This window comes from Danio rerio, chromosome 24, assembly GCF_049306965.1.
Source record: "Danio rerio strain Tuebingen ecotype United States chromosome 24, GRCz12tu, whole genome shotgun sequence".
Classification (NCBI taxonomy): Eukaryota; Metazoa; Chordata; class Actinopteri; order Cypriniformes; family Danionidae; genus Danio; species Danio rerio.
This window is the reverse complement of record NC_133199.1, coordinates 5595268-5622165: the sequence shown is the minus strand read 5'-3', so window position 1 is coordinate 5622165 and position 26898 is coordinate 5595268. Positions and strand designations below refer to the sequence as shown.

General features: G+C 36.3%; 1 long non-coding RNA gene across 3 annotated transcripts in view; it reads left to right on the top strand.

Annotated features, from left to right (window-relative positions):
* Positions 1 to 26898, top strand: part of LOC137489281 (uncharacterized) — a 380491-nt gene that overhangs the window by 210745 nt on the left and 142848 nt on the right. For 2 of the 3 annotated variants that reach the window (XR_012399682.1, XR_011008686.2), the window contains one exon: positions 5382 to 5482. The exons of the other annotated variant lie outside the window; for it this stretch is intronic. This is a non-coding gene — a long non-coding RNA (uncharacterized lncRNA). The remainder of the gene's footprint in view (positions 1 to 5381; positions 5483 to 26898) is intronic. 3 annotated transcript variants of the gene reach the window in all.

Genomic DNA, 26898 nt, shown 5'->3' with positions numbered 1-26898 from the left:
GATTTGCTACAAAAGCAGCCTCCAAGAAAAGTCTAGACCTTTAGGAGCAAAGACGGGCCGATGATCACCAGTTTACAATCAAATACATGAGAAAGTTATTGAAATGTTGAAAAACAATGACCCTTTGTCAAACTTTACAAAATCCTGGCTGCAGAGGAAAAGGATACAGGTACTTGACGGGCCTGTCTGGAGTCCTGACCTGTCTCTAATAGAGAATTTGCGGTGCTTTTTGAAGCACAAAATGTGACAACGAAGACCCTGTACTTACTTTTTATTTACCCACCTAAGGACTCGTTTGCAGGAAGAACGGGACAAAATGACACCTGAAACACTTCATCACTTGAAGTCTTCAGTCCTTAAATGTATTTTAAGTGTTGTGGAAAGTATTGGCAACATTGCAAAATAGTAAATACTTTACTGTTAACTTTTTTTTTGCAATGTTTTGCAATAATCAGAATTGTAATACATGTTTATTAAAAGAAAACTTTAAATAAATTTATGAAAAACGCATTAAATAATGTGCCGGTGTATTGTCTCCAAAGATATACAAGTCAAAATAAATTATTTTTTTATTTGCGTTTTCCATATTGACCTAACTTTTTTGATTTGGGGTTGTAGGAGAAATATGAACATGTTGATCTAATTCTCTAATTTGACTCTCCTGTGGTTTCATAATGAATCCCTTGGCATTTTTGATCAGTTTTAAGGGGAAAAAGGAAGGGAGGGAGATGATTTGATGGATGAGGGAAAACAGCTTGACTCTGTCAATGACATTGCAGCATGTTAGGTGAATGACCTTGCTCAGAGTGATGAGAAGAGGTGCGGTGTCAAGGCACCACTTATGTCAGAAACAGCAAGTCAACTGCCACACACACACACACACACACACAAGTTGCAGCAAACACACCCAAAGGGAGGTAAAAGTCGAAGAAGCCAGAAATGTGTTACTATCATGTTGTCGCACCAGGATGTAAATGCAGCAGTCATTTGCAATTGAAAATCTAAATCAAGCATGGTAAACTTCCACTTAAATGGGGAGTAAACTGAAAAAATAACAGAACTTATAGACAGATTAAACCAATCAATGAAAAAATCAAATACATGTTTTTCATGTGAACCGGAAGTTACTCCTGAACAAGCTAATCAAGTTAGTTTCAAGGGTGTTTCAAAATGTATACTTGAAACACCCAGGCAGGTGTGTTGAGGCAAGTTGGAGCTGAACCCTGCAGGGCACTGGACCTCCAGAAACGAGATTGGTGACCCCTGATTTAGATGTAATGAAAATCATGAACAACGAATGCCTGAATTCAACCTTCCAAACTAAACAGCCACTACACTCACTCTCAGCTTTCACATCAGACTCTTTTGCACCCACACACAATTGTTGATGAAAGGAGGAGAGGACATATAGAGAGTTATGAAGTCGTCCCGCAATAAGTGTGGAGGGGGAGAGGACCCGGTGCATTACAGATAAGAGGATTACAGGCAGAGCTTCCTCTAACTCTTCATTTGAGATTTCAAAGCTCCTTCAATCCTCTTGGGGAGCCGCCATATCGAGGGTGCTAATCTTCAGTGCAAAGTCAAAGGGTACGTTTCAAAGTCTGGGCACATCTGTCCTGTTATCTTCACAAGCCCCATAGATGGTCAAGGTTTCCTTAGCAAGTACAATTCGGGAGGTTAAAAAGAGCCGGCAGAGGAAATGAAGCTTTTATAAAGAAGAACTGCTGATTATATGTTAAGCAGTGATACTGTAAACTATTTCACACATCAGAGAATGTTGAAGTCTGGTCTTTTTTCTATTTTTAAACTATCTGTCAGCTAAATAAATACACTGTAATCCCATATAAGTAGGCAAAACTCAAAAAATTTGAGGTAATCAGTTACGTCAATTTTTTAAGTTATGAATTTTCGATTTTAAGTAAACAGAAACATCAAGTTTTCAGTTTGTCGTACTTTGTGCACGATACTTCTCCTAACTAAAAATACCCAAGTTACCCAGCTCATACATTCTAATGGCAATTGTTTTAATTTCTCCCAACTTTAAATACTTACTAATCCTAATGTTGCATTGATTCAAACTTTTTAAACGGTAATGTTAAGGTTATTTAGCAACTGGGGCTAAACACGTTTTTTGTAATGCACCACATGTAAACGCATTCTGAACTCTACATTACATTTAACTGTTACTGTGATTATACTGATTTAAACATTAATTTATTATTTCTTGGATTTTTTATATTTTACAAAATTTGACTATTTTGACTTTGATGACATTATATTTATTTTGCAAAACACTAGTATTTAACTTAAAGTGAAATGAAAGTGAAAGTGAAAGGCTTTCTAGGTTAATTAACTAGGCCAGTTAATTGGGTTAATTGGGCAAGGTCAATTGGGCAAGCCACTGGACAAAAGCATTTTATTTTATTTTATTTTATTGTACATATATATATATATATATATATATATATATATATATATATATATATATATATATATATATATATATATATATATATATATATATGTCCATCAATCAAACTCAAGGAGGCAAATAATTTTGACCTTACAATTTTATGTAGAGCGTCACGGTGGCGCAGTGGGTAGCACGATCGTCTCACAGTAAGAAGGTCGCTGATTCGAGCCCTGGCTGGGTCAGTTGGCATTTCTGTGTGGACTTTGCATGTTCTCTTTGTGTTCACGTGGGTTTCCTCCGAGTTGGTTTCCTCCAAGAGGTTGTCCTTCAAGTCCAAAGTCATCCGCTATCGGTGAATTGAATAAGCTAAATTGGCTGTAGTGTATGTGTGTGAAAGAGTGTGTATGGATGTTTCCCAGTACTGGGTTGCAGCTGGAAGGGCATGCGCTGCGTAAAACATATGCTGGATAAGTTGGTGGTTCATTCCGCTGTAGCAACCCTAGATTAATGAAGGGACTAAGCCGAAAAGAAAATGAATGAATGAATGAATGAATTTTTATATATAAACATATTTTAAAAATGTATTATATTATTAATATTTATTATTATTATTATTATTATTATTATTATTATTATTATTATTTCAGCCAAACTACAAGAAATAATAATTTATCCAGAATAAAAAAAATATGGTAGGAAATGCTTGGTAAAAAAAAAAATATATATATATATATATATATATATATATATATATATATATATATATATATATATATATATATATATATATAATTTTTATTAATATACTATTGATATAAAAAAATAATTTCTGCAATTTCACAGGAGGGCTAATAATTGTGCATTGGATGATATAAGATTTTGGTAAAAGCTCATGCTCAAGGTTAGTAACTGCATTATTACTCACAATAAGTATTTATTAAGCAACATGGCTCTTATTAACAATATAAACCATTCATTTATTTGACAACAAAATCTTCTAATTTACTAAGCAGTCTATACCTAAAGCATAACAATGGTTTAACATTGCAGACTGTGTCTTTATAAATAGATTCATGATTGACTAATTAATACTTATAAATCAGTGTATAATGTGATATGAACATGCAAGATGAAGTGCATCACTAATACGTATCAATAGCACTATTATAAGTGTAGCTACAAATGTCATAATAATACTGTGTTGTGTCTTTACACACTCAAAAAACTATTACTTATTTTAAATGAGCTGGAACGGCATAATTTCTGAGATTATTTTGGGACAGGTTAATTGTTTTATGTTCAATCCACTTAATTGTTAATTGTTGACTTAATCGATTTGTGTTGGGGCGGCATGAATGAATCGTTTGGAAACACAGTGTTGATGCATTTACAGAATTATTATTGATTATAAATAATTATAAACAGACTTATACTTCATTATAAGCATGAGCTTCCTTGAGTGTTACCATTATTTATTATATTTACCCAGTAGGCTTGATTTAATTGAATCACACCAACTCTCAAATATCAGATTATTCTCTTCTGTTTCACACATTGAGTCATTATAATCATTATAGATTACCAGCAAAAAAGAAAAGAAAAAATGCATCGATTAACAACATTTAAAGCTTATTTTCCCCAGTTTTTCTGTCTCAGTTTGATAACAGAGTGCTGCTTATTTGGCGACCTTCTGTGCAAGTGCTGGTTTGACACACTGCCGTAAATCACCACAAAAAATGGCCTGCAGTTTTTCCACATAGCAAACTAACCAAGGGGCTAAAATGTGTTTAATCTGTAGGACTTGTATGATCATCCTTTTAAGGAAATCAGCAGTGCGAATGCAGAGCCGGCAAGTGGACAGGTTTGTGGAGTCGTGTATAGCGCTGCTGAGAGACAGACTTCTTTATGAACAGAGTTTGAGAAGGTTCAGACAGATTAGCGCTGAAGATGCCGAAAAATGACAGCAGCACTGAAGATTCAATAATTACTGTCTGACAGAAAACTTAATAACCTGCAGGAACACTAAGCTTCTCTAGAGAGCTCCGATTTGAGCATTTAACTATTACGCAAACTTATACGAATAAAAATGTTGGGAATTTTTATTAGGAAATCTTTGAAAATGTAATATGATTTACATGGCAGCAATGAACTTGACCCATTAAAATAATAGTTTACCCAAAGTTTTAATTCTGCCATGATTTATTCGCCATTTACTCACTCACTCGCCATCACTTGTTCCAAATCAGTTTTTTTTTTTTCTTTTTTCCTGTTGAGCACAAAATAATATATTTTGAAGAATGTTGGAAACCTGTAGCATTGATTTTCAAAGGAAAATAATACTATGAAAATTAAGGGTTGCAGGTGTCCAACATTTTTCAAAACAGCCATCCGTATTCATTGCAAAAACACTCCTGCTGTACACATGTTGTCTGCTGCTGTACACATGCAAAAAAGTGTCGTACCATATGTAAGTATTGTATTGTTTAAAGTAAACACTGTGATTTTCAGAACATTTTATTGGCAAAAACTCTAACCATTATCAGTCGGTTAGCAAAACCTGGATACATTCTTGCTATCTCTTTTTTTTAACCTTATTTTAATGAGTAAACAATTAAATAAAAACAATGCAGATCCCATATTATATTTGGAAAAAATACAACACCAAACATATATGCTGCAGTCTCAGAAATAAAGATACAAAACCGGAGAGATACCTTTTCAAAAAGGTACAGGTGTGTAGCAAATGTATCCTCATTTGTACCTTAAAAGTACATATTACCTAAATAAAAAAAAAATATGTATAACTCAAATCCTATCTTTAATGTACCATTATGCACCTGCAAAGTACAAAAGTGGTACCTTTACAAATTTTGTACCTTTATTTCTGAGAGTGTCCTTGTATATTATTTCACTACAGTTTATGCTAAATGCCAAGTCATCTTACTTTAGCCATTTATATTGTTCATAGGAAACTGAAAACACCCGGAGGAAACCCACACCATGCCAACTCCACATTGAAATGCTAACTGACCCAGCCGAGGCTTGAACCAGCAACCTGCTTGCTGTGAGGTGAGCATACTACTCACTGCGCCACCGTGCAGCCCTGCATTAATAATAATGACCTGAAATGTTTTATAAAAAAATTAAAAACTAAAGATAAGACTTTTTTCCAGAAGCAAAAAAATATTTTAGGAAATACTGTGAAAAATGCCTCGCTCTGTTAAATATAATCTGTGAAATATTATAAAAATAAGAAAGAATCACTGGAGGGCTAATAATTTTGACATCAACTGTATATATGAAAAAAAGCATTATGTTGCTATAGACGTCAAGGCTAAAAGAACAACAGAGGCATATTCACTCTTTAACAGCAACTCGTATGCTCTTACAGTGAATAAAATCTATGAAGCAAATTTTAAATTATTTTTACAGTAGACCTCAATTATCTCTGCATTCACGATGGTACTTATCTAAACGTATGTCTTTTTGATCCACTGATGTTGTTCAGGGTCTTTCACAATTACAAAGACATTATTATATATAATGTAGTCACTTTTTCAGCATTACCTATTACCTACAGCCTACATGCAGATTAGTGTCCATGCGTAGTGTCGGTGGCCACTTTTAAACGTCCATCATTTATTTGACTGAGTTTAGTATAAGAAAAGAAAATCTGAAGAATAAATATGTCAATCCTTTCCATAATGGACCAGATTGCTAGACCTTTAGTCAGCAGCTATTTCCACAGAGCTGTTAGATGATAATGTGAGCCTCTCCGTGGGCTGTTTGCCTCTTTTAAGATGAATTACAGCCAGGCTATTTTAAAATCATCGCACAATGCCACTGCAATCTAAGCTTATTAGTTTAATGTACCTGCAATTTACCATCAAGTAAAAGTAACACAACATGCCATTTCTTACACCTTGAACAGTCTTAAGTCTGGATGTATAAAAAGGTATTTAAATACATTTAGACTTTTAAACATTTTATAGGGCACCTATTTTACCCCTTTTTCAAGACTTAAGATAAGTCTTTTGTATATCCAGAATGTGTCTGCAACGTTTCAGCCCAAAACACCCATCAGATTATTTATTAATAGCTTGCAAAATATTGAATTTCCTGCTCTGAACAACCATGTAGCAGTTTTTGTGGCCTGTGCCTTTAATGCTGCTACTCCCCGCCCACTCTTCCCACATGCCTGTCAGAGTTTATCTTAATCTCCGCACAGTGAAAGACATTAAGGAAGCAGATCTCACGGATTGTTTGTGGTAAATACTACAGTAAGAACTTTCCCAATGATTATTTGATGTATTTGTTGTGTTAAGGAGTCAATGAGAACGATAAGTCACACAGTGTCGTTACAAAGTTTTTGCACACAAATGTGGCAGGATACATGGCAATATCCAATGCTGTATGGATATCCATTATGTTAATGTACAAAATAAACCTGATTTAACGTCCTAGAACCGGGATTGAACTGTATAGAAGGGGTACATATCCACAATGAGCCTGTGTTGGTTTATCAGCCGATTCAAATGCTAATACTCATTAAAATGGGCGTAATCAGCTGATATATATAGGCCAGTAGGGGCTTTCTGCACCTACTGGTAGGCTCAGAAGGCTGTTATCATCCATCCACATGATTAATCTGATCACAAATGGCTGTGGTCGGAAGTTAACGAAAATTATTTATATTTAATAAATTTCCCATTAATTGTATTTTAACAACATCTCAACCCTCAACTCAACCATCACAGGATATATAAAACAGATCTGGATCTGGAGACTTCTCTATTAGGATAGCTGATTAACCATGTTAATCGCAGAAGGCACCTACTAGCCCATATCTATCAGCTGATAACCACTGATAACGCTCATTCAATCGAGTGATAACAAACGCATGGAGTAAATGATAGCAGAATATTTAATTTTCGATGAACTATGCTTTTATGCTGTTAACTCATGACACTTATTATTGCTGAATATTGTTAAAAATGGATCCTTGTTGTAAACACCAGCACAAAACTTGACCTATGATCTTGCTATTGTGATGTTGATGCATAAACACAGGAAGAACAGAAAGTCCATGAATTGTGGGAACTGAGGTTTTTATACATGCATTTGAGGAAACGACCCCACATGCATCCTGAATCCTAATCGCATTATCAGTCGCTCATCATGAGGGATCTGCCAGGCCGAGGAGATAATGTAATAAAAATTATGAGTGATGACTTTTCTAATTTGCCTCTAAAGACGAGCCCCTGGACAAGCTCTATCGATCCCACTGGCTTACATGTTTCATTGAGTGCTATGACCCTTCTACCCTCTGAGCGAGTTTCGCATGGTAAAGTAATAGTGGTAGGTTGACTCTTATGAAATATGAAGTCTTCCGAGAAGGACTTGTAGGAAATTATTTTTAGAGATTTCCTTCCCTGCTTTGAAATAGAGGAAGTGCTTTAACTATAGCTCAGGGGCTTGGGGAGGATTTCTTAACCGAATTGCCAGGGCGTTTTACTATAGGACAGAGTGCTGCTTTACCGGATACCATGGCCAGCTGGCCGAGTTCAAATGCTGCATCTGTATTATGAATATTATAGCAAAAGCTGTGGGGTAACTGTATGATGTGAAGTTTCATAAACTAATTTTGAGAGGAGTACATGACATGATTGAGCACGACTGGTCGCTCATCTGTAATCAGTAATAATCCAATCTGAGTGATCCTAGTTTACTATACATGGATCATTTTCTTCCTACTGCTTTATCTTAGTTTGGAAGAATCCCCCCTTCCATCCTATCTCTAAATCTTTCTAAAAGGGGGAGATATCGAGACCTACCTAATCTTGGATTCCCCAAAATGCTTATTGACCGGGCGGGACCCCTGAGCTCAAATATCTCTGAGCTCAGGGTTCTTTCCTGGGACAGCATGCCAAACCTGCTTTAAATGCTAAGCATATCTAAGTGGGAACTCTTGAAAAGGTTCTGAGCGGTGTATTTGTGTCACTACTAAATACATTAAGTATGTGCTTTGAGTGTAATATTTTGTGAATCTTTTACTTTTTCTTCACTATACTTTCTGAATGAAAAAATAATAATTATTAAATCATGCTGTGACTTTAATTCTTAGAATTGCGAGATACTGTACAGTCACTTTATAACAGAATTGCAACTTTTTTTTCTCAGAATTCTGACTTTACACCTCCGAATTGAACTGTAGTTTTCAGAATTGCAAGATATAAAGTTAGAATTATGAGTGGTAGGTATATTTGTGTCACTACTATGACTTACTTACTCCCAGGGGAGTTTATATCGAAGTTGATATTTAGCTGCACCATGTTGGTGTTTCACTACATCTATTTTTTACGAGGTGGGTCGTTAACCCAATGCTCAACCTCTAAAAAGGAGGACCAGGGCATACACCCATACTCTACAGACAATTTAGCTTACCCAATTCACCTATAGCGCATGTCTTTGGACTTGTGGGGGAAACCAGAGCACCCGGAGGAAACCCACTCGAACACGGGGAGAACATGCAAACTCCACACAGAAACGTCAACTGGCCCAGCTTGAAATAGAACCATACTTCTTGCCAAGAGGCAACAACGCTACCCACTGCGCCACCCCACCGCCAGTAAATAAATATGCATATATGACTTAAATATGAATGGTTAGCAGACGAAAACATAAATGTTTTGGAGTGGCCCAGCCAGAGTCCTGACATAAATCAAATTGAGAATCTGTAGAGGGAGCTTAAAATCAGGTTGATGGCATAGAAACCCTCCAACCTGAAAAAGTTGGAATTGATTGCTAAAGATGAATGGGCAAAAATACCAGTGTAATCATGCAATATGCTGGTCAGCATTTATAGGAAGCATTATTGATTGCTGTAATAACAAATAAAATCTTTTCTATTGATAACAGAGAATGGTTGAATAATTTTGGACATGCCACTTTTTGATCGAAGGTAAATAAAAGCTAAGAATTTTATTGTACTCTTCTTAAAATCTTTTAGGAGAAACATTTGTCATTTCCATAAAATAAATAAATAAATAAATAAATAAATAAATAAGTAAATAAATAAATTATTGGTTGAAAAAAAGTAAGCATATGTAAAAAAATAAAATAGGCAAGGGTACTTTGTGCAAGGCATTAATTATACTTGAGAGTGCAATGACAGACCTATGGACAGCACCAGATGTCTAGTTCTTCTGCTCTCTCTCTCCCACACACAACAAGACAATTACTGTAAATGCATGTGGCATTATAAAACTAAAGCAGTTTTGGGGAAGTACAGTAGTAATTCACATTTATTTAATAACTCACTCACTGCTGCTCATTTTTATAGCCACATAGCCGCAATCCTGCATTAATAATTCTAAAATGATGCTTTGAAATTAGTAGTGGAAGCTTGAACTATTAATAAGGTGCAAAAGTAGTTCTGCACACACACAAAAAGTGGCTGCGTTATCAGCTTGGGCGTGCTTTTTTTTCAATTATTCCACTTATATTATACTTTTTCTTTTTTTTTCTTCAACCAGCCAATGCTTTAGCATTAAAGTGTCTTCCAGGCCTGGTTCCAGAATTAAATCTCTAAGGGGGCTTCTTGAAGTCAGAATACTCTTTCCTTAATGCACATCTATTTTGCACATCCATTGCTGTGTCAATAATTGCACTTTCGAGGGTGAAATCGTGAGTGAATTTATGAAAATTCTGAATGGATTTTAGCCTAGACAGCAAACAAAATGTGCTCTCCTTATATAAAAGCTGTCACTCATCTTAGAGTAGTTTATTCATGTCTCGAATATGTTCTGCTGCAAGCAATTATGTATTCACAACAGTCTGGAGCATAAGTTTCATGACGTTTAATGATGATTAGAAAATGGACAATAGATGGGAAGGATGCGTGTGTTGTATTGTTCATCAAATTGCACTTTTATGATTTGCTTTTAATGGATAATGTAATCTGCAGGTAAACTCTAGTTTTAATAGCTAATTTCTAATAACTGATTTATTTTATCTTTGTCATGATGTCAGTAAATAATATTTTACTATGTATTTTTCAAGACATTAGCATTCAGCTTAAAAGGGCAATTTAACTAGATTAATAAGATTAACTAGGCAGGTTAGGGTAATTAGGCAAGTTATTGTATAACGATGGTTTATTCTGTTTATCAAAAAAAAATATATATAGCTTAATGGGGCTAATATTTTGACCTTTAAATGGTTTTTAAAAATTAAAAACTGCTTTTTTTCTTGCCAAAATAAAACAAACAAGACTTTCTCCAGAAGAAAAAATATTATCAGACATACTGTGAAAATTCCCTTTCACTGTTTAAACATCATTTAGGAAATATTTAAAAATCAAAAAATCAAAGGAGGGCTAATAATTCTGACTTCAACTGTATAGTTGAGGACATGAATAATGCTTTATATTTATTTTACCATCATTTGACAAATTAGATTTTTTTTTTTTTACGCAATAGTTACTCTACTTGGTAACACTTTTATAATTATTTAACTCATTTTCTATTTGTTAGAAGTAACTAGTAACTATAACTAATTACTCTTTTAAAGGAACATGCCCAAGACATGGCAAAGAATAAATGTAAAGGGTGCTTAAATCGTCCAAGGAATCAAGGATGCTCTGCAGCTGTGTGTGAAATCACGGTGTGATCTTGAACTGGTGTGTGCCTGCAGGGCACGATGGGATATGTAGTTTGTTAGAATGACAGGATTTTTTCTCCAGCAGCCTGCAATGGCAACACTGCTGGTAATCATGACAATTTTACTTCAATTATTATTCATTCATTTTTTTTTTCGGCGGAGTCCCTTTAATAATCAGGGGTCACCATCAATTATTATTATTCACTAAAATAATTGAATACTATGAGTCCATGTAATAAAGGTTAACAATTCATTCATTCATTCATTCTCTTTTCGGCTTAGTCCCTTTATTAATCAGGGGTCACCACAGTGGAATGAACTGCCAACTTATCCAGCATATGTTTTACGCAGCGGATGATCTTCCAACTGCAACCCATCACTGGGAAACATCAATACACACTCATTTACACAAGTACACTACTGACAATTTAACCTACCCAATTCACCTTAAGAACATGCATACAGAAACACTAACTGAGCCAGCCGAGGCTTGAACCAGCAACCTTCTTGCTGTGAGGTGAATGTACCACCCACTGCGCCACCGTACTGCCCAAGTTTAACAATCTATATTTTCATTCATTCATTCATTTTCTTGTCGGCTTAGTCCCTTTATTAATCGAGGTCGCCACAGCGGAATGAACCGCCAACTTATCCAGCAAGTTTTTACACAGCGAATACCCTTCCAGCCGCAACCCATCTCTGGGAAACATCCACACACACATTCACACTCACACTCACACTCACACTCACACTCACACTCATACACTACCTACAATTTAGCCTACCCAATTCACCTGTACCGCATGTCTTTGGACTGTGGGGAAAACCGGAGCACCCTGAGGAAACCCACGCGAAGGCAGGGAGAACATGCAAACTCCACAATCTATATTTTATGAACTAATATTTATTAAGATTAGCGAATACTACAAAAAAGTGTATTGCTCATTGCAAATGAATGCATTAAGCAAATAATCATTGTATTGCACTGTGTTACCCATTACACACAAGTGTTTGTACATAACGCCTACATGCCAGCACTCATGTATCAGAGCTCACGTTGGCTCAAATCAAAGGGGAATGCTTTGATCAAATCCTGATGTTCCAGTAAAATGCCTCAGCGCTCACTCTTTTTCCATTTTATCCAAACGGCGGCCCATTTTCTGCCTCATACAGATGGAGCCAGCTTGCCATTTACTAATGCACCAGACAATCCAGTCGGTTTGAATTCAGCCGCTGTTTAACTGGCACCAGTCATTCAGTCTGTGTATACAAGCCTTCTTTCCCTGGGGTATTTGCATAGCATGATCTATATCCATTTGTAAGCACTGGTAGGGATTGGATGATGGGCCCAATTACCCTTAATCATGCGCTATAGCTGTACAAAATGGAAATACCGAGCCTGACTGCCATGTGAAGTTTTGACTGCCCTTCCGCCCACTTTCAGACAACGAAACTTCAATTATTTTGAGATGTGACTGCACTTGTCCTATTTTAGTGTGCTGGAATATTCTCAAGCTGTTGACAGGCAAGCCATTTCAAGTATCCACTAATGACATCAGGAAATGTGGAAAGAGTAAAACCAAAAATATCACCGAGTCCAGTGTGATATTTTGGATTTCCCAGAATAAGATGTTTGTTTGTCTTGCAAACAATCTTCAAGCCACACTCCAAGACAAAGCTATAATTAGAAATCAGTTTTAATTTCTCTAAAGCAAACACTGCACAAACTTGACTTTAATGATCGCCACCACTATTGTCTCATGGTTTGAATATGCATATCTGCTAATTCAGAATTTGGTTGTCATTTGAATAATTCAGGACTCAAACAAACTGCTTCACTGCACAACATGCTTTTGTTTTGTTTTTTTTCGTTTTTTGTCCAAATATCAACACTTTTTTAAATCAAGAAGTGTTTTCTAGACAAGCAACACATTTTGTCTTCTTATCAGAAATAATTTGACAGAATTAAATGAGTTTTTCCTTAACCTTCCTGTCGTGTTCGGGTCAAATCTGACTGAATTACATCTTAAATCACTCATAAATATTGTGTTTTACATCTGATTGCCTCAAGGCCTTATGATTTCCTCCACACTATGCTTGTGAACATGAAAAAAAAAAAGCGATGATCATTTCTTTCATTGAATTTTGACTGTTTTACTCATCCTTGTTACGCCTGTGGTGTTCCTGGTCATAAGTGACCGCCATAGGAAATGAATGGGTATCCAGACTATGTTCATCCATCAGACAGAAAACATAACCATGTAGACCATATCATTAATAACATTATTTATCAATATGTGGCTCCTTTTGGATTGATGGAAGCTTTAGAAATTAAAAATGTAAAACACTCACTCACTCACTCACTCACTCACTCAATCACTCACTCACTCACTCACTCACTCACTCACTCACTCACTCACTCACTCACTCACTAGCTTAACTTAAATAATTTTATTGGATTATACCATAAGCATCTCGCTCAAAATGACCAAACTATAACTAGTGCTAGTTCTGAGTCCATGCTCACCGTCTATGCTCTCAGTCACTATTCCCTATATTAGTACACTAATATAATCCAACTGAAGGACTGAATGAAACTTCGAGCACTCAATGCACAGGAAAGGATACTGTTTTGTTTGTATTTTGCTGGTTGATAATTCATACAGATGGATTAAAATGTCAATTTCTTTGGTCAGACATTGTGATAGTTATATTAAGCAGGCTGTTATTTGTTAATGAAACAAAGTATTTTGATTTCTGTCATGTATCGTTCATTTTGTGTTCATTTGTATTTTCGCTGCAGTTATTTTATGTTTAATTCTATAATTTCATGATAAACACTACTTTAAGACTTGGTTCACAGCTAAAAAAAAAATGTTAAATAAATATTTGGTGGTGAAAAATGCTTTTGTTTAAGTTTAAGAGCAGTTAAAACAGACAGTCAATTTTGACTGGGAACACTAAAGTAAGGGGCGGGATATGAATATGACAGGAGGGTTAAAACAACAAATTATTCTGTAATGTGGTAAGCAAAATAATATTATGATTAAATAAAAAATTGATGAATAAAATATAATTTAGTATATCCCGTTGGCAGAATTTTTTGCTTGTTTTAAAGGGCCATGAAACTCCCCTGTTTCAGCAGGGTGTTTTCACACCTCTAGTTTGAAAAAAGTCAGGAAAGTGGGTGTGTCTAGCTCTGTTTAGGTGGGAGTGTCGGGGGAGGGAAAAGAGGAAGGATTTGAATAAAAATGGGAGTTCCCATTTGGGCACGCGCTGATTTTCACAGAGACAAAACAAACACACACGCAGGGGAGAAAGACAGTGACTGTGTTTAATGACGGTGAAATGTTTGATACCGCACGTCGTATAAGAGAAAAAAACCTCTGCATTTCTCGGTAAATCAGATGCACTAGGTTGGACAGAAAGCTGTGTGTGTGTGTAGACTATCCTGTCACAAAATGCGTCTAAAATTAAAGAATACTTTGCAATAGTTTGCTTGCAGTGTTCACATTTACACGCGAAGAGTAGCATTTACAGCAGATCTGTCAGTCCATAATATTGTAGTGATGTTAGTGTAAACTAAGTAACTTAGAAATCATTTTAACTCAGGTCTGTCTTTAAACACTAAAAGAGTACTGCTGACCATACGAACTATAACTTTGCCATCTGATTGAACAAAGAAAGGGCACTGATAGTACAAACTTAACAAATCTGTAGAGACAGGACTATTAACACCAACTGGAGCCTCGTCTTTTTTAAAAGGAGACGAGCAGCTAATCCGGATTTCACTATTTCCAGATGCAAAAAGCTCTCGAGTAAAAAATGTTCCGTACAAACGTATTTGTGCCCTGTGTCGCGTGCACTGATCCACACGCAAGTCCAGTTGCTCTCTCATAGCAGGAAAACCTTCACTGCAGCACATTATAAAAGCAACACTGACGACCCGTATCTCCAAACAATTCTTAATCTTTTCCCACTTCTTTTGGCAACACAACATGTCTTCTCTCTGCCGTCTAAACACTGTTTCAGGTACAGTCTTGGAAACTAGCATGCATATTAATAAAGTTGCACCGCATACACAATAGAGCGTGCTGATTGGTTTGAACTAAGTTTTACTCATGAATGAATGCAGCACACTCAGAGACACAATAAGGTACTCCCAGGTACAGACGTCCAGTCTACACGCTGGAATACACGCTAAGATCTCATGGCCGTGACGCAGCTTCAAAAATTTGTTTCAAACCGGAAGTACGAATTTGCTCGAAATAACGCAAAAACAACCAATTTTCACTTTTTTAGGGAAATATATGTGTCCTAATAGTGTTTTCTAGCAGTGTGGGACACATATACGACTGTCAACAGTTTAAAAAATGTGTTTTGGTGTTTCTTTAAGGAAAGAACTCAATTTTGACATATTGGTCACTGGGAATTTTTATTATTTTAATTTGGTCTCATTTATAGGAGCCTCAACTGACAACATACTTTTACGTTTTTCTTGGAACATAATTCGGGTGTGAAGTGGTTAAAAAACGATTCTGGCACTCATTAAAGCAGTCTTTTCCTCTCAAACAGTCTTTATAGCTCGGCGGTTACACAACCCCATTTAGCACAAAGGTGCTCTTTGCTGTTTAATGCATTCCTTAATTACACCTCAAGTGCTGACTCACTGCTTTTAAATAAAGGTGCCCGAATGGTGACCATTGCAACAAAGTGTACAACAGCTTGTGTGGCTGATACCAATGTATGTACATAGAGATGAGTGGAAAGACGAATGGAGTGTAACAGAGCGATCAATAATGCGTTTGAAGAACAAGTGCATTAAGGTGGGAGGAAGTATTGCGGTGGGTGTGTTGTACTGTATGAAGGGCTTATTCCGGCTCATGAATACTGGAAATGCGTTTCAAGAAGGCGCATGTTTCAGATGACAATTACAACCATATGGTGTCGCTTTCAAACGCACTTTCGGCCAAAGTTTGTGTTATATGGTCCATTGCAAGACTTTTATGGCGTATTATTGTTTTGTTTTGGGGTTTTTTGTTCAGTAGAAAATTAAGGCATTATGCAGTGAAAGCACCAAACTGTCCATAGAGATTCATTTAGTTTAAAAAATGGAGCTGAAAGGAGTAAAATGGAAATCCAGTGACAGTCCACAGCACTCCACTGAGTGTAGAGGGTATTTTTCACAAATGGCCGCAGCTTTGCTTTATCGTCCTTTGCATAAACATAATCTCACACATGCACAGAGAAAGAGAGAGAGAGAGACTTAAACTTTAAAACCTCATTCATTTACATTCAAAAATATCAAAGAGAAAAGTAAATTACAATAATTACAATTATAATAGACAATAATAAAATTAATAGACAATAATTTGATATACAAGGGACGCAGTGGCGCAGTGGGTAGCACGTTTGCCTCACAGCAAGAAGGTCGCTGGTTCGATCCTCGGCTCAGTTGGCGCTTCTGTGTGGAGTTTGCATGTTCTCACTGCGTTCGCGTGGGTTTCCTCCGGGTACTTCGGTTTCCCCCACAGTCCAAAGACATGCGGTACAGGTGAATTGGGTAGGCTAAATTGTTCGTAGTGTATGAGTGAGTGTGTGTGTGTGTGTGTGTGTGTGTGTGTGTGTGTGTGTGTGTGTGGATGTTTCCCAGAGATGGGTTGCGGCTGGAAGGGCATCCGCTGCGTAAAAACGTGCTGGATAAGTTGGCGGTTCATTCCGCTGTGGCGACCCCAGATTAATAAAGGGACTAAGCCGACAAGAAAATGAATGAATGAATCTGATATACATTGGGCTGACAGTGGCTCAGTGGTTAGTACTGTCGCCTCACAGCAAGAATGGTGTTGGTTTGAGTCTCAGCGGGGTCTTTTGGCATTTCTGTGTAGAGTTTGCAAGCTCTCTTCCTAGTCTCCACTCAATCCAAATACATGTGCTATAGATGAATTAATTAAACTAAATTGTCCATAGTGTATGTGTGGGAATAAGTGTGTATGGATGTTTACCAGTACTGGGTTGCAGCTGGAAGGACATCTGCTGTGTACTTATAGATACAAATAAACACCATTTGAAACATATTTTGAGAACAAAAGGAACGTTTGCATTGGTAAAAAATGCTAAACCTTTACTTTAGGTCATCAGAACAATCATGTATTTTTTATAGTTTTTTGTAAGTGAATGGAACAGTTTATGAATTATTGGGACCTTGATATAATTGAAAATTGTAAGAATAAATGTATTGCTTTAGTTTTTAAAAATATAAATATTAAGAGAACAATAATAATAGTAAAAATCAGCTTCGAACCCAGGGACCTAAATATTCTTGGAGTTGAAGAAAGATCCAAGTAGAAAATTTACATTGCATTGTTTCCCTGTATAATTAATCCCACAAATTCAACAGCGCCAGCCGAGAAGAAGAGGAGAATTCATGCTAATGCTACTCATGTATGCAGGTCATGCCCTACCAAGGCACTCACGCATGTAGTGTCACATAATGCAATGCACCTCTCATGCAGAGACATCCTGTGCTACAACTACAACCTCAGTTAAAACCGTATGTTTTACTGCTAGTGTTCACAATAAGAACATGCACCATTGTAGGAAAAAAAAAAAAAAGGAAATCTTCCTGTGGCCCAAGTATAATGGCGGATGCGCTAATCAGCATGCAGGGGTTGTCGCCAGAGATGTTGAGTTAAAACTAAATTAAACTCATCTCAGCTCGCTGAGTGGCTTAAAATGGGATTTGGTGCTCAAATGTGATCCGAATCTAAGCCCAGAAAGAAATGTTACGTACCTTTCATTCAGGGGATAACAATTTCTTAGCTGTTTAATTTGATTAGTTTTGAAGCCCTTCGCTGAGCTCTCTGTAAACAAGCATACATTGAGGATATTAGCATTCAGATGGAATCATTGCGTCTCGAGCATCACAATGACACTATTTATTTCACGCCTCACTTTAGATTCCCTGGCGCTGCGGTCTGGTCTGTATTGAATGACACTTATGGCTTGGGCTTTACCGCTTTGGATGGTTTCCTTGACAACTGTGTATTTTATAGACTTAATGTTTGTGTAGAGAAGTGTAATGTTTGTCGGATGGTAATTGATGCCAAGAAGTCAATCAACCATCCCTGTTCTCCAAAGCAGAAACCACTTTTACTTGGGATAGATACAGTTGAAGTCAACATTATCAGCCCTCTTGGGAAACCCTTGGGAAATATTTTCAGATGTGTGTTACGGGAAAGCTTAAACATACGTTTTTATAACAAATTGTTTAATAAACGAATTATTTTGTCTGACAGTAAATAATATTTTCATGCTTACTTTGCAATATACTAGTTTTCAGCTTAAAGTGCAATTTAAAGATTTAAATAGGTTATATATATATAAATATTCGGTCTGGTTCTTGAATCTGATTGGCTTATAGCCATGCAATATTCTGCAATATTAGCACTTGTACAGCCTCTTCACCCTTGTGTATTACAGAGAAATAAACTCACTACAGTTTGACAAATATTGCAGCTGTTGGACAACATAATGCAGCTTTGTGGCATTCGCTTTGTAAAACAAAAAATCGATGACTTGGCGGTTCATTCCGCTGTTGGTAACCCCTGATGATTAAAGGGACTAAAGCCTGATTTAAACTTCTGCGTCAAGTGACCGGCATAACCCTCGGCACATGCAACGCGCGTGGCTGTGCATTTATACTTCTGTGCACTGTCTCTGTTGGTCTGCATTAACACTTCCGAAACGCTAGTTGGCAGTGAGGTGTAAATCTTCCTCTGTATTGAGTGTCTTTGCTGCTTTTTTGCTTTTCCTGAACACTTCTGGGATATACAAGTGGCTCAAACTCGCTCATTTTGAGGCAGGAACCGGCGGACGTGCAACAACTTCAACTATGAGGTAAACACAAAACAAAACTTTCCATCCGGAGCTCCTTCACGGGACTCCACACTTGTAAACAATCGCCCGCACCATTCGCGCGGTTCTCGGTCCCGCCCAGACTCGTCAGCGCTACCAAGCCGACCAATCACAGAGCTTGCGCTACGGGTTGTTGCGACGTGTAGTTACACTTTCTGAGAGGTGCACGTCAGTGACGCCGATGGCCACGGCGAAGGGCTATGCGTCAGCGCCGTAGCATATGCCGGCGTTTGACGAAGAAGTATAAATTAGCCTTAAGCCGAAGGAAAATGAATAAATGAATGTTATAAATAAACTTATCATATATTAATGTTATAATATTATTATATTTCATGCAATTTAAAGGCCAGGACTCACAAAGCCAATGTCAAAAAACTAGCGGCAACAAAATGCAACAAATAGATTGCATCTGGTCCATAAAGCTGACCATACAAAATGTATGTTAGTGGGTGTATAGTTCTGTACCTGCAGGTGGCAGTAGTCTGTTTTGGAACTAGTGCTGCACACATAGAAACCCTAAACCAGGGGTGGCCAACCATGTTCCTGGAGAGCCACCTTCCTGCAGATTTCAGTTGCAACCCATATCAAACACACCTGCCTGTAATTATCACGTGGTGTTCAGGTCCTACCTAATTGGTTCAGGTGTGTTTGATATGGGTAGCAACTGAAATCTGTAGGAAGGTGGCTCTCCAGGAACAGGGTTGGCCACCCCTGCACTAAACAAAGCAGCTTTCACATACTATTTTTACAGTTCTTCTTGCTCATGATATGTATCTATCAATAAATATTGGTGGGCTACTACTACGTCACAATGCAGCTGGCTGCAACATCACAGGGTTTTGGGTCCTGGTTTAATTTTAGAAAATGTAAAAAGACTTGATTTGTTTATACCACTCCAATATGGCTTTGTACAAACTATTCCTACATGCCTTTCGCTCCAATTAGCTTCCAAGAATTGATTTTGTATGATAGGTGGACTAAAACAGCAGCATGTAAATATATATATATATATATATATATATATATATATATATATATATATATATATATATATATATATATATATATATATATATATATATATATATATATATATGTATGTATGTATGTATGTGTGTACTGTATGTATGTATGTATGTATGTGTGTGTGTGTGTGTGTGTGTGTGTGTGTGTGTGTGTGTGTGTGTGTGTGTATATATATATATATATATATATATATATATATATATATATATATATATATATATATATATATATATATTATTATTATTATTATTTTATTTTATTTTTTTTTGGGGGGGGGGATACTGGGAGTACTTCATTTATTATTAGTAGTATTATTTTACATCACATTTATTATTGTTTCAAGAGCAGCTTTACAGGGTGGAATAACAGCTGACTTGCAGGCTGTGAGATGAACCTGAACTAAAAGATAGAAACATTAATGCAGAACACTTGTAAATGTCATGTTTATATGGATGAATGCTCCACTTGGCTCCCGTTTCAGTCGTCTCATCTGTCCAAATAGTATTTTTAGAGCATGTGCAATTTGACAGACATGTAATATCAACTCAGTTGCTGCTAGAACGAAACTATGTACAGCAAAATACATATGTAGTCAGTTTTGTTTACGAAAAACATAAGAAAATATTATGGATGTTGTGATTTTATTATGAATTAGATTTTTTTAGAGCTCATGCAAAAATAACGTTGAGCAAAAGACTTGTATGCTGTGAATAATGCAATGTATACCTGGTTGACATCACAAATGACTATTATAAAATTATATGTATTTATATGTTTACTATTTGTACTATTTGTTGACCTATTTAAATTAATCAGTACCATAACATTATAACGTAGACATTTAGTTAAAGTTAATTAATGTATTTACTAACATAAACAAACAATGAACACGTATTACTTTTACTAATGTATTAATAAAATCCATAGACAGGACACTTACAATAAAATCTATAATATTAAAATTTTAAATCACAAGTACGGTCCTAAAATAATTCTAATACATAAAAGCTAGTTTTTTTTTTTTGTTTTTTTTTACAATGTTAATAAGAGAAATTCATGTACATCTGTTTCCATACAAAGCCTATATGCACAATATTATGCACTTATCTTATGATTTAGAGACAAAATAATTGTCACTTCCTGATAAAATGGCACCAAATATAAAAAAATGCCAACAGAATTTTGAATGAGTCGGTTTTTCTCTTATACAATGGGGTAAATAAGGGGGTGTTTACAAAGGGTTGATAAATAACTACTGAGAGATTTCAGCGGCTGTCTGGGCCTTCACTGCCTTTGTACAACTCCCTTTCTTCATGTGTTCAATACTTTTCCCCTGTGTCATTTCATTTTATTATACATAGTTTAATTTGTAAACTAATAAGATTTGTTTTTCTTCTGCATATATGTATTTATTTGTTTTTTATCAACATCCAGGAAAAATTTTAAGTCAGCAGCACCTTTGAAAATATGTTTTCAATTTATGTTTTTTATTGAAAATGGTGACATATTTCGCCTGCTGTATAATGAATTATTTGCACCAAAAAACTCAGAGCTCATGGTGGCTTTTTAGGAGTGCTGACGCTCAACACAGTTCTGTAAATAATAATACTGAACCACTATGATGACAGACTTTAGTTGAGGGATTTTAGAAAGACCAAAACAACATTATAGATGTTGTACAATGTGCTCAGTGCACTGGTTTGTCCTCCTATTACACCCATTTTTGTCATCACATGATCTCTTACAAATTAACAAAATTACATAACTTATTTGATGCAAACACTGGAATTTATTCAGTAAATGTGTTACTATCGTCGTTTATGCTCACGGTATCTTGTTTTTCAGTTTCTGCAGTTTTTTTAACAGCTTCTCAAGTAACTAAGACCACACTTGGCATGTGGTGACTAGTGGGACAACAGCTTAAACCAAGGCTTGTTGCTTTCTCAACACACAAAAGCTTTGGGCAATATAATGTACAACCCTAAATTAGAAAAAAGTTAGGACAGTATGGAAAAAGCAAATCAAAAAGAAAGTAGTGATTTCTAAATTTACTTTGACTTGTATTTCATTGCAGACAATACATTGAACATTTTTAATGTGTTGCTCATGATTTGTATTGTTTTTTTATTTTCTTCAAAATAAACAGGTTTTCCAATTTTGTTTCTTGCAACACAAAAAAAAATTAAACAGTAAAACATTTGTTGCCATTGCTTTTTACAACAATTGAAAGACATTTAGAGACTAAAGACACCAACGGATGAAGAGTTTCAGGTGTAACTTTATCCTACAACAGAGTCTTCGTTGTTGCATTTTGAACTTTAAAATGTGCAACACATTTCCTGCTGGAAACAGCTTGTGACTTCTGTCAGGCCAGTCAAGTTACACAGTTACACCGTGCGATGGTCCATCTTAGATACCTCTGAGCCCAGAGAAGTCGACGTCGCCTCTGGACACTGTCAACATAGGGCTTCCTTTTGGCACAGTACAGTTTTAACTGACATTTGTGGATATAACTACATATTGTGGTACTTGTAAAAGGTTTACCAAAGAAGTCCTTAGCTTATGTGGTGTTATCACACATAGATGAATAAGGATTCTTGATGCAGTGCTACCTGACGGATCGTAGATCCCTATTGTTTAGCTTAGGCTTGCACCCTTGTCCTTTACGCAATGAAATTCCTCCAGATTCCTTGAATCTTTTCATTATGTTTTGCATTGTTGAAAGTGAAATGTCCAAATGTCTTTCTATTTTTCTTTGAGGAATATTGTTTTTAAACACTTCAATAATTTTCTCACATATTTGTTGGCAAACTGGCGATCCTCGGCACATCTCCTAAAGAACTAGACCTATATCAATGCTGCTTTTGTACCAAATCGTATTTAAAATCACCGGTTGACATCACCTGTTTCCAACCACATCATTATTGAAGCATTTTACCTGATTACTAGCCCTAAACTGCTCCTGTCCCAACTTTTTTATTTATTTTTTTGGAATGTATTACTGGTCTGAAATGAAATTTGTCTGAAAGTCAAAGTAAATTTAGCATTTACATTTAGTCATTTAGCCGACGCTTTTATCCAAAGCGACTTACAAATGAGGACAAGGAAGCAATTTGCACAACTATAAGAGCAACAATGAATAAGTGCTGTAGGCGAGTTTCAGGTGTGTACAGTCTAAGAAGGAAAGCATTAGTAATTTTTTTTTCTTTCCTTTTTTTTTCTTTCTCGTAGTTAGTGGAGTTGCATATTAGTAAGGAAAGTGGAGACTAAATAGTTTAGTTTTTAGTCGCTTTTTGAAGACAGCGAGTGACTCTGCCTTTCTGATGCAGTTAGGGAGTTCATTCCACCAACTGGGCAGATTGAGCACGAGCGTTCGGGAGAGCGTTTACTTCCCTCTTTGGGATGGAACCACGAGGCGACGTTCATTCACAGAGCGCAAGTTTCTGAATGGCTTTACATCTGTAGAAGTGAGAGCAGATAAGAAGGGGCGCAGTCAGAGATTGCTTTGTAAGCAAACATCAAAGCTTTGAATTTGATGCGAGCAGCAACTGGCAGCCAGTGCAAATGAATGAGTAGCGAAGTTACATGTGCCCTTTTAGGTTCATTAAAGACCACTCGTGCTGCTGCATTCTGAAGCATCTGAAGAGGTTTGATAGAGCTAGCTGGGAGCCCGGCTAGTAGAGAGTTGCAATAGTCCAGTCTGGAGAGAACAAGAGCTTGAACAAGGAGTTGAGCTGCATGTTCAGATAGGAAGGCTCGGATCTTTCTGATGTTGGAGAGTGCGAATCTGTAGCAATCATTACTTTTCTTTTTTTGTATTTGCATTTTCCATAGTGTCACAACTTTTTCTTATTTTGGGTTGTACATCATGTTCTGGTTGTTTAGGGCATAACATTTTCTAACACGCATGTTTACTGTCTTGTAATGAGTGAGAATTACAATTATGCGCATCTTTCCATTTTTTTTGCACATATTCCACTATTTTATGTGCAAAAAGATAGGTTGATGCAAACATACCTTATGAAAGAGTCCACTGCTGTATCTTGCTTTTCAGTTTTTTTTTTAAGTGTCTAAGACCACCCTTTTGGCCTGTGATGACTAGCGGGACAATGGTTTAAACCAAGGCTCATTGCTTTCTCACCAAACAGGAACAGGTGAGTTCTAGGCGATGCTAGAGGCGCGAATCTCAGAGTCTGGAAAGCAATCTTGATGCTAGTGAAGTGTGTCCCTGGGCCCTCACTGTAAACAAAGGCCTTTTGTTGCTGATAAAGCTCAGAGAGAGATCAAGGCTGAAAGCTTCAACGAGGCTAGAACAACAAATCAAGGTCCCGTCGGTTTGCGTTTGCCCTGGGACTCTACATTCTATATTACAGAATAATTCCGTAGCTCCAAAGAGGGGGGAGCTTTGGTAGAATACATACTCGAGGGTATTCAAAATCACCTCTGTTGGTTTACAGACAGCTAGCCGGTGGCCAAAGTGTAACCCAGACCTTGCCACGTTATATTAGATGAAGACCTCGAACAGAAATGCCCAATGACTGCAGGGGGAAAGTTCGTGTTCGGTTTATTCTCCGGTCAGCAGGGCAGATTATCTCTGACATTTTTTCTCAGATTCAGTTTGCTCTCCAAAAGCAGAAAGCCAGACTCTGGGTGTCCTGGGAGAGCGAGGCTGTAATATACATCATGTTCTGGTTGGTTAGCGGCTTGACATTTTCTAACACGCATGTCTACTGTCTTGTAATGCTTGGGAATGGGCTGCACGGCTTGGAACAAAACAATGATATTGTGATTATTATTATTTTTTGACAAATATTGCAGCTGCGGTCGTACTGCGATACGATAAACATTTAGCATCTCATATTTCTGCTGCCAAGATATCAAGGATTAAAGAACAAAAAGAAGCGCTATCACACCGAAACAGCAGTTCTCCTCCAAAGCCTTTTGTCATGTTTTGCCTGCGTCCTGCTGTCAGTAGAAACTGTTAGTCAATAGCGGTGCTTACATTTAGAAGAGCTGAGACCTTATTCAGAAAATCTAAGCGCAAACTTATAAGAAGGAGAAGAATATTGCACATTTGAATTTATTATTAAAAGATTAATAATACATTCAATTATTCTTGTGTATATATATATATATATATATATATATATATATATATATATATATATATATATATATATATATATATATATATATATATATATATATATATATATATATTGACATTAACTTTTTTGATCACCTGCCACTGTGGCTAGTAATTTTCCAACAATACTAGCCACTTGCCATTTTCACTAGCCACAATTTTGTTGGTTGGAAAATATATTTTATATGAGTAAATGTGACTTTGACATCCTAAAATGACTTGATTTAGATGTTGTATTGTCCACATGCCTCCTCATTAATTTCACTGTTTGAGTGTGTAGTGATTGAGCTAGCTCACTGTGCATGAGCAAATGGGTTGTGTCACATTGCAATTTCTTTTTTTTTTTTTTTTTTCACATTTTGGGGCTCAAAATTAAGGATTTACCAAATTTATCTCTGACCACACCAAAAAGAAAAAATATTTCTTAGCCACATATTTTAAATGTGTCAAAACAAGCAAATATATAGCTGTATACATGCACCTTTTATTCGACAACACTTTTTTTTTTAATTGACATTTAAAAAGATCTATTGTCATGTATCTAAAATATGCACAGTAATCTGTCATGGCTAAAGGTCCCAGATCAGAGATTACTACACATAAATGGGAAGTTAATCTCATTTTAAAGCAATGTTATTGCAAAGTATGATAATTAAACTATATATAAAAAAAATAACAGTAAGCAAAAGAAAGCAGGTATAAACATACCACGAGTGATAGTGAAAGGATGATCACGTGCCTGAGAATAATTAAAAGGAAAGCAGTGACTGCTGCTGCTGCTTCTAAAAGTTTTGCTGCTTACACGAGCATCGCTTTTTGTCTAGTCTATTTCAAAGAGAACCGATGGCAACAGTTGCGCTTCCTCTACACACAGTTTTTAAAAAGCGTGCACGCTTTTTAACAGTCACGCGCAACACATCACCTGTGCGCGGAAGTAATCCTCCTCTCATAAGGTATTCACCTGCTTTTGCTGTCATTTTTGTCAATTGTGCTGCTTCTTGATTCTAAGATCACATTTGCTCGCATATTGGGCCATCTTTATTGTCAAACCCTGCTTTAAGAAAACTACAATGTGAAAATTATTTCCAACATGATAAGTGGCTAGTGGGAGCGGCTGTCTTACCTGCCAAAGCTGAAATCTACCCTCATTTGGCGGGTTGGCAGGTGTTAATGTAAAGTCCTGTAAATATATATATATATATATATATATATATATATATATATATATATATATATATATATATATATATATATATATATATATATATATATATATATATATACCAGGGATGCCACAGTTCTTAATATAAATATCTATTCGGTACGACCTCCACGGTTCAATACGCGCTTGTGAATTGCGGTTTTCTCGGTTTTGTGTTTTAATAATTTATGTGCGTTTTCTATCTCTCTGAATTGACTGTGTGTGCCTGTAAGTCCATGAGCTGAGATGAGGAAGCTCCTCACCGAGAGTAAATCTCCAATCACTATGCTCTAAAGTTAGGGGCGCTTGACAATCATTCCACACTTTAACATGACGAGCGGCAGTGAAGTGAGGCTAAGGCAAAAGTACAAGGAAGCACCGGCGAAGTGAGGCAACAGTACGAGAAAACGCCGGCGTCTTTCCAATATGCATGGTGAAGACATTTTGATTTTCCAGATAAGTGTAATGCCAATAAAAATAATCTCTCTATAATAATAATAATAATAATAATAATTCATTCATTTATTCATTCATTCA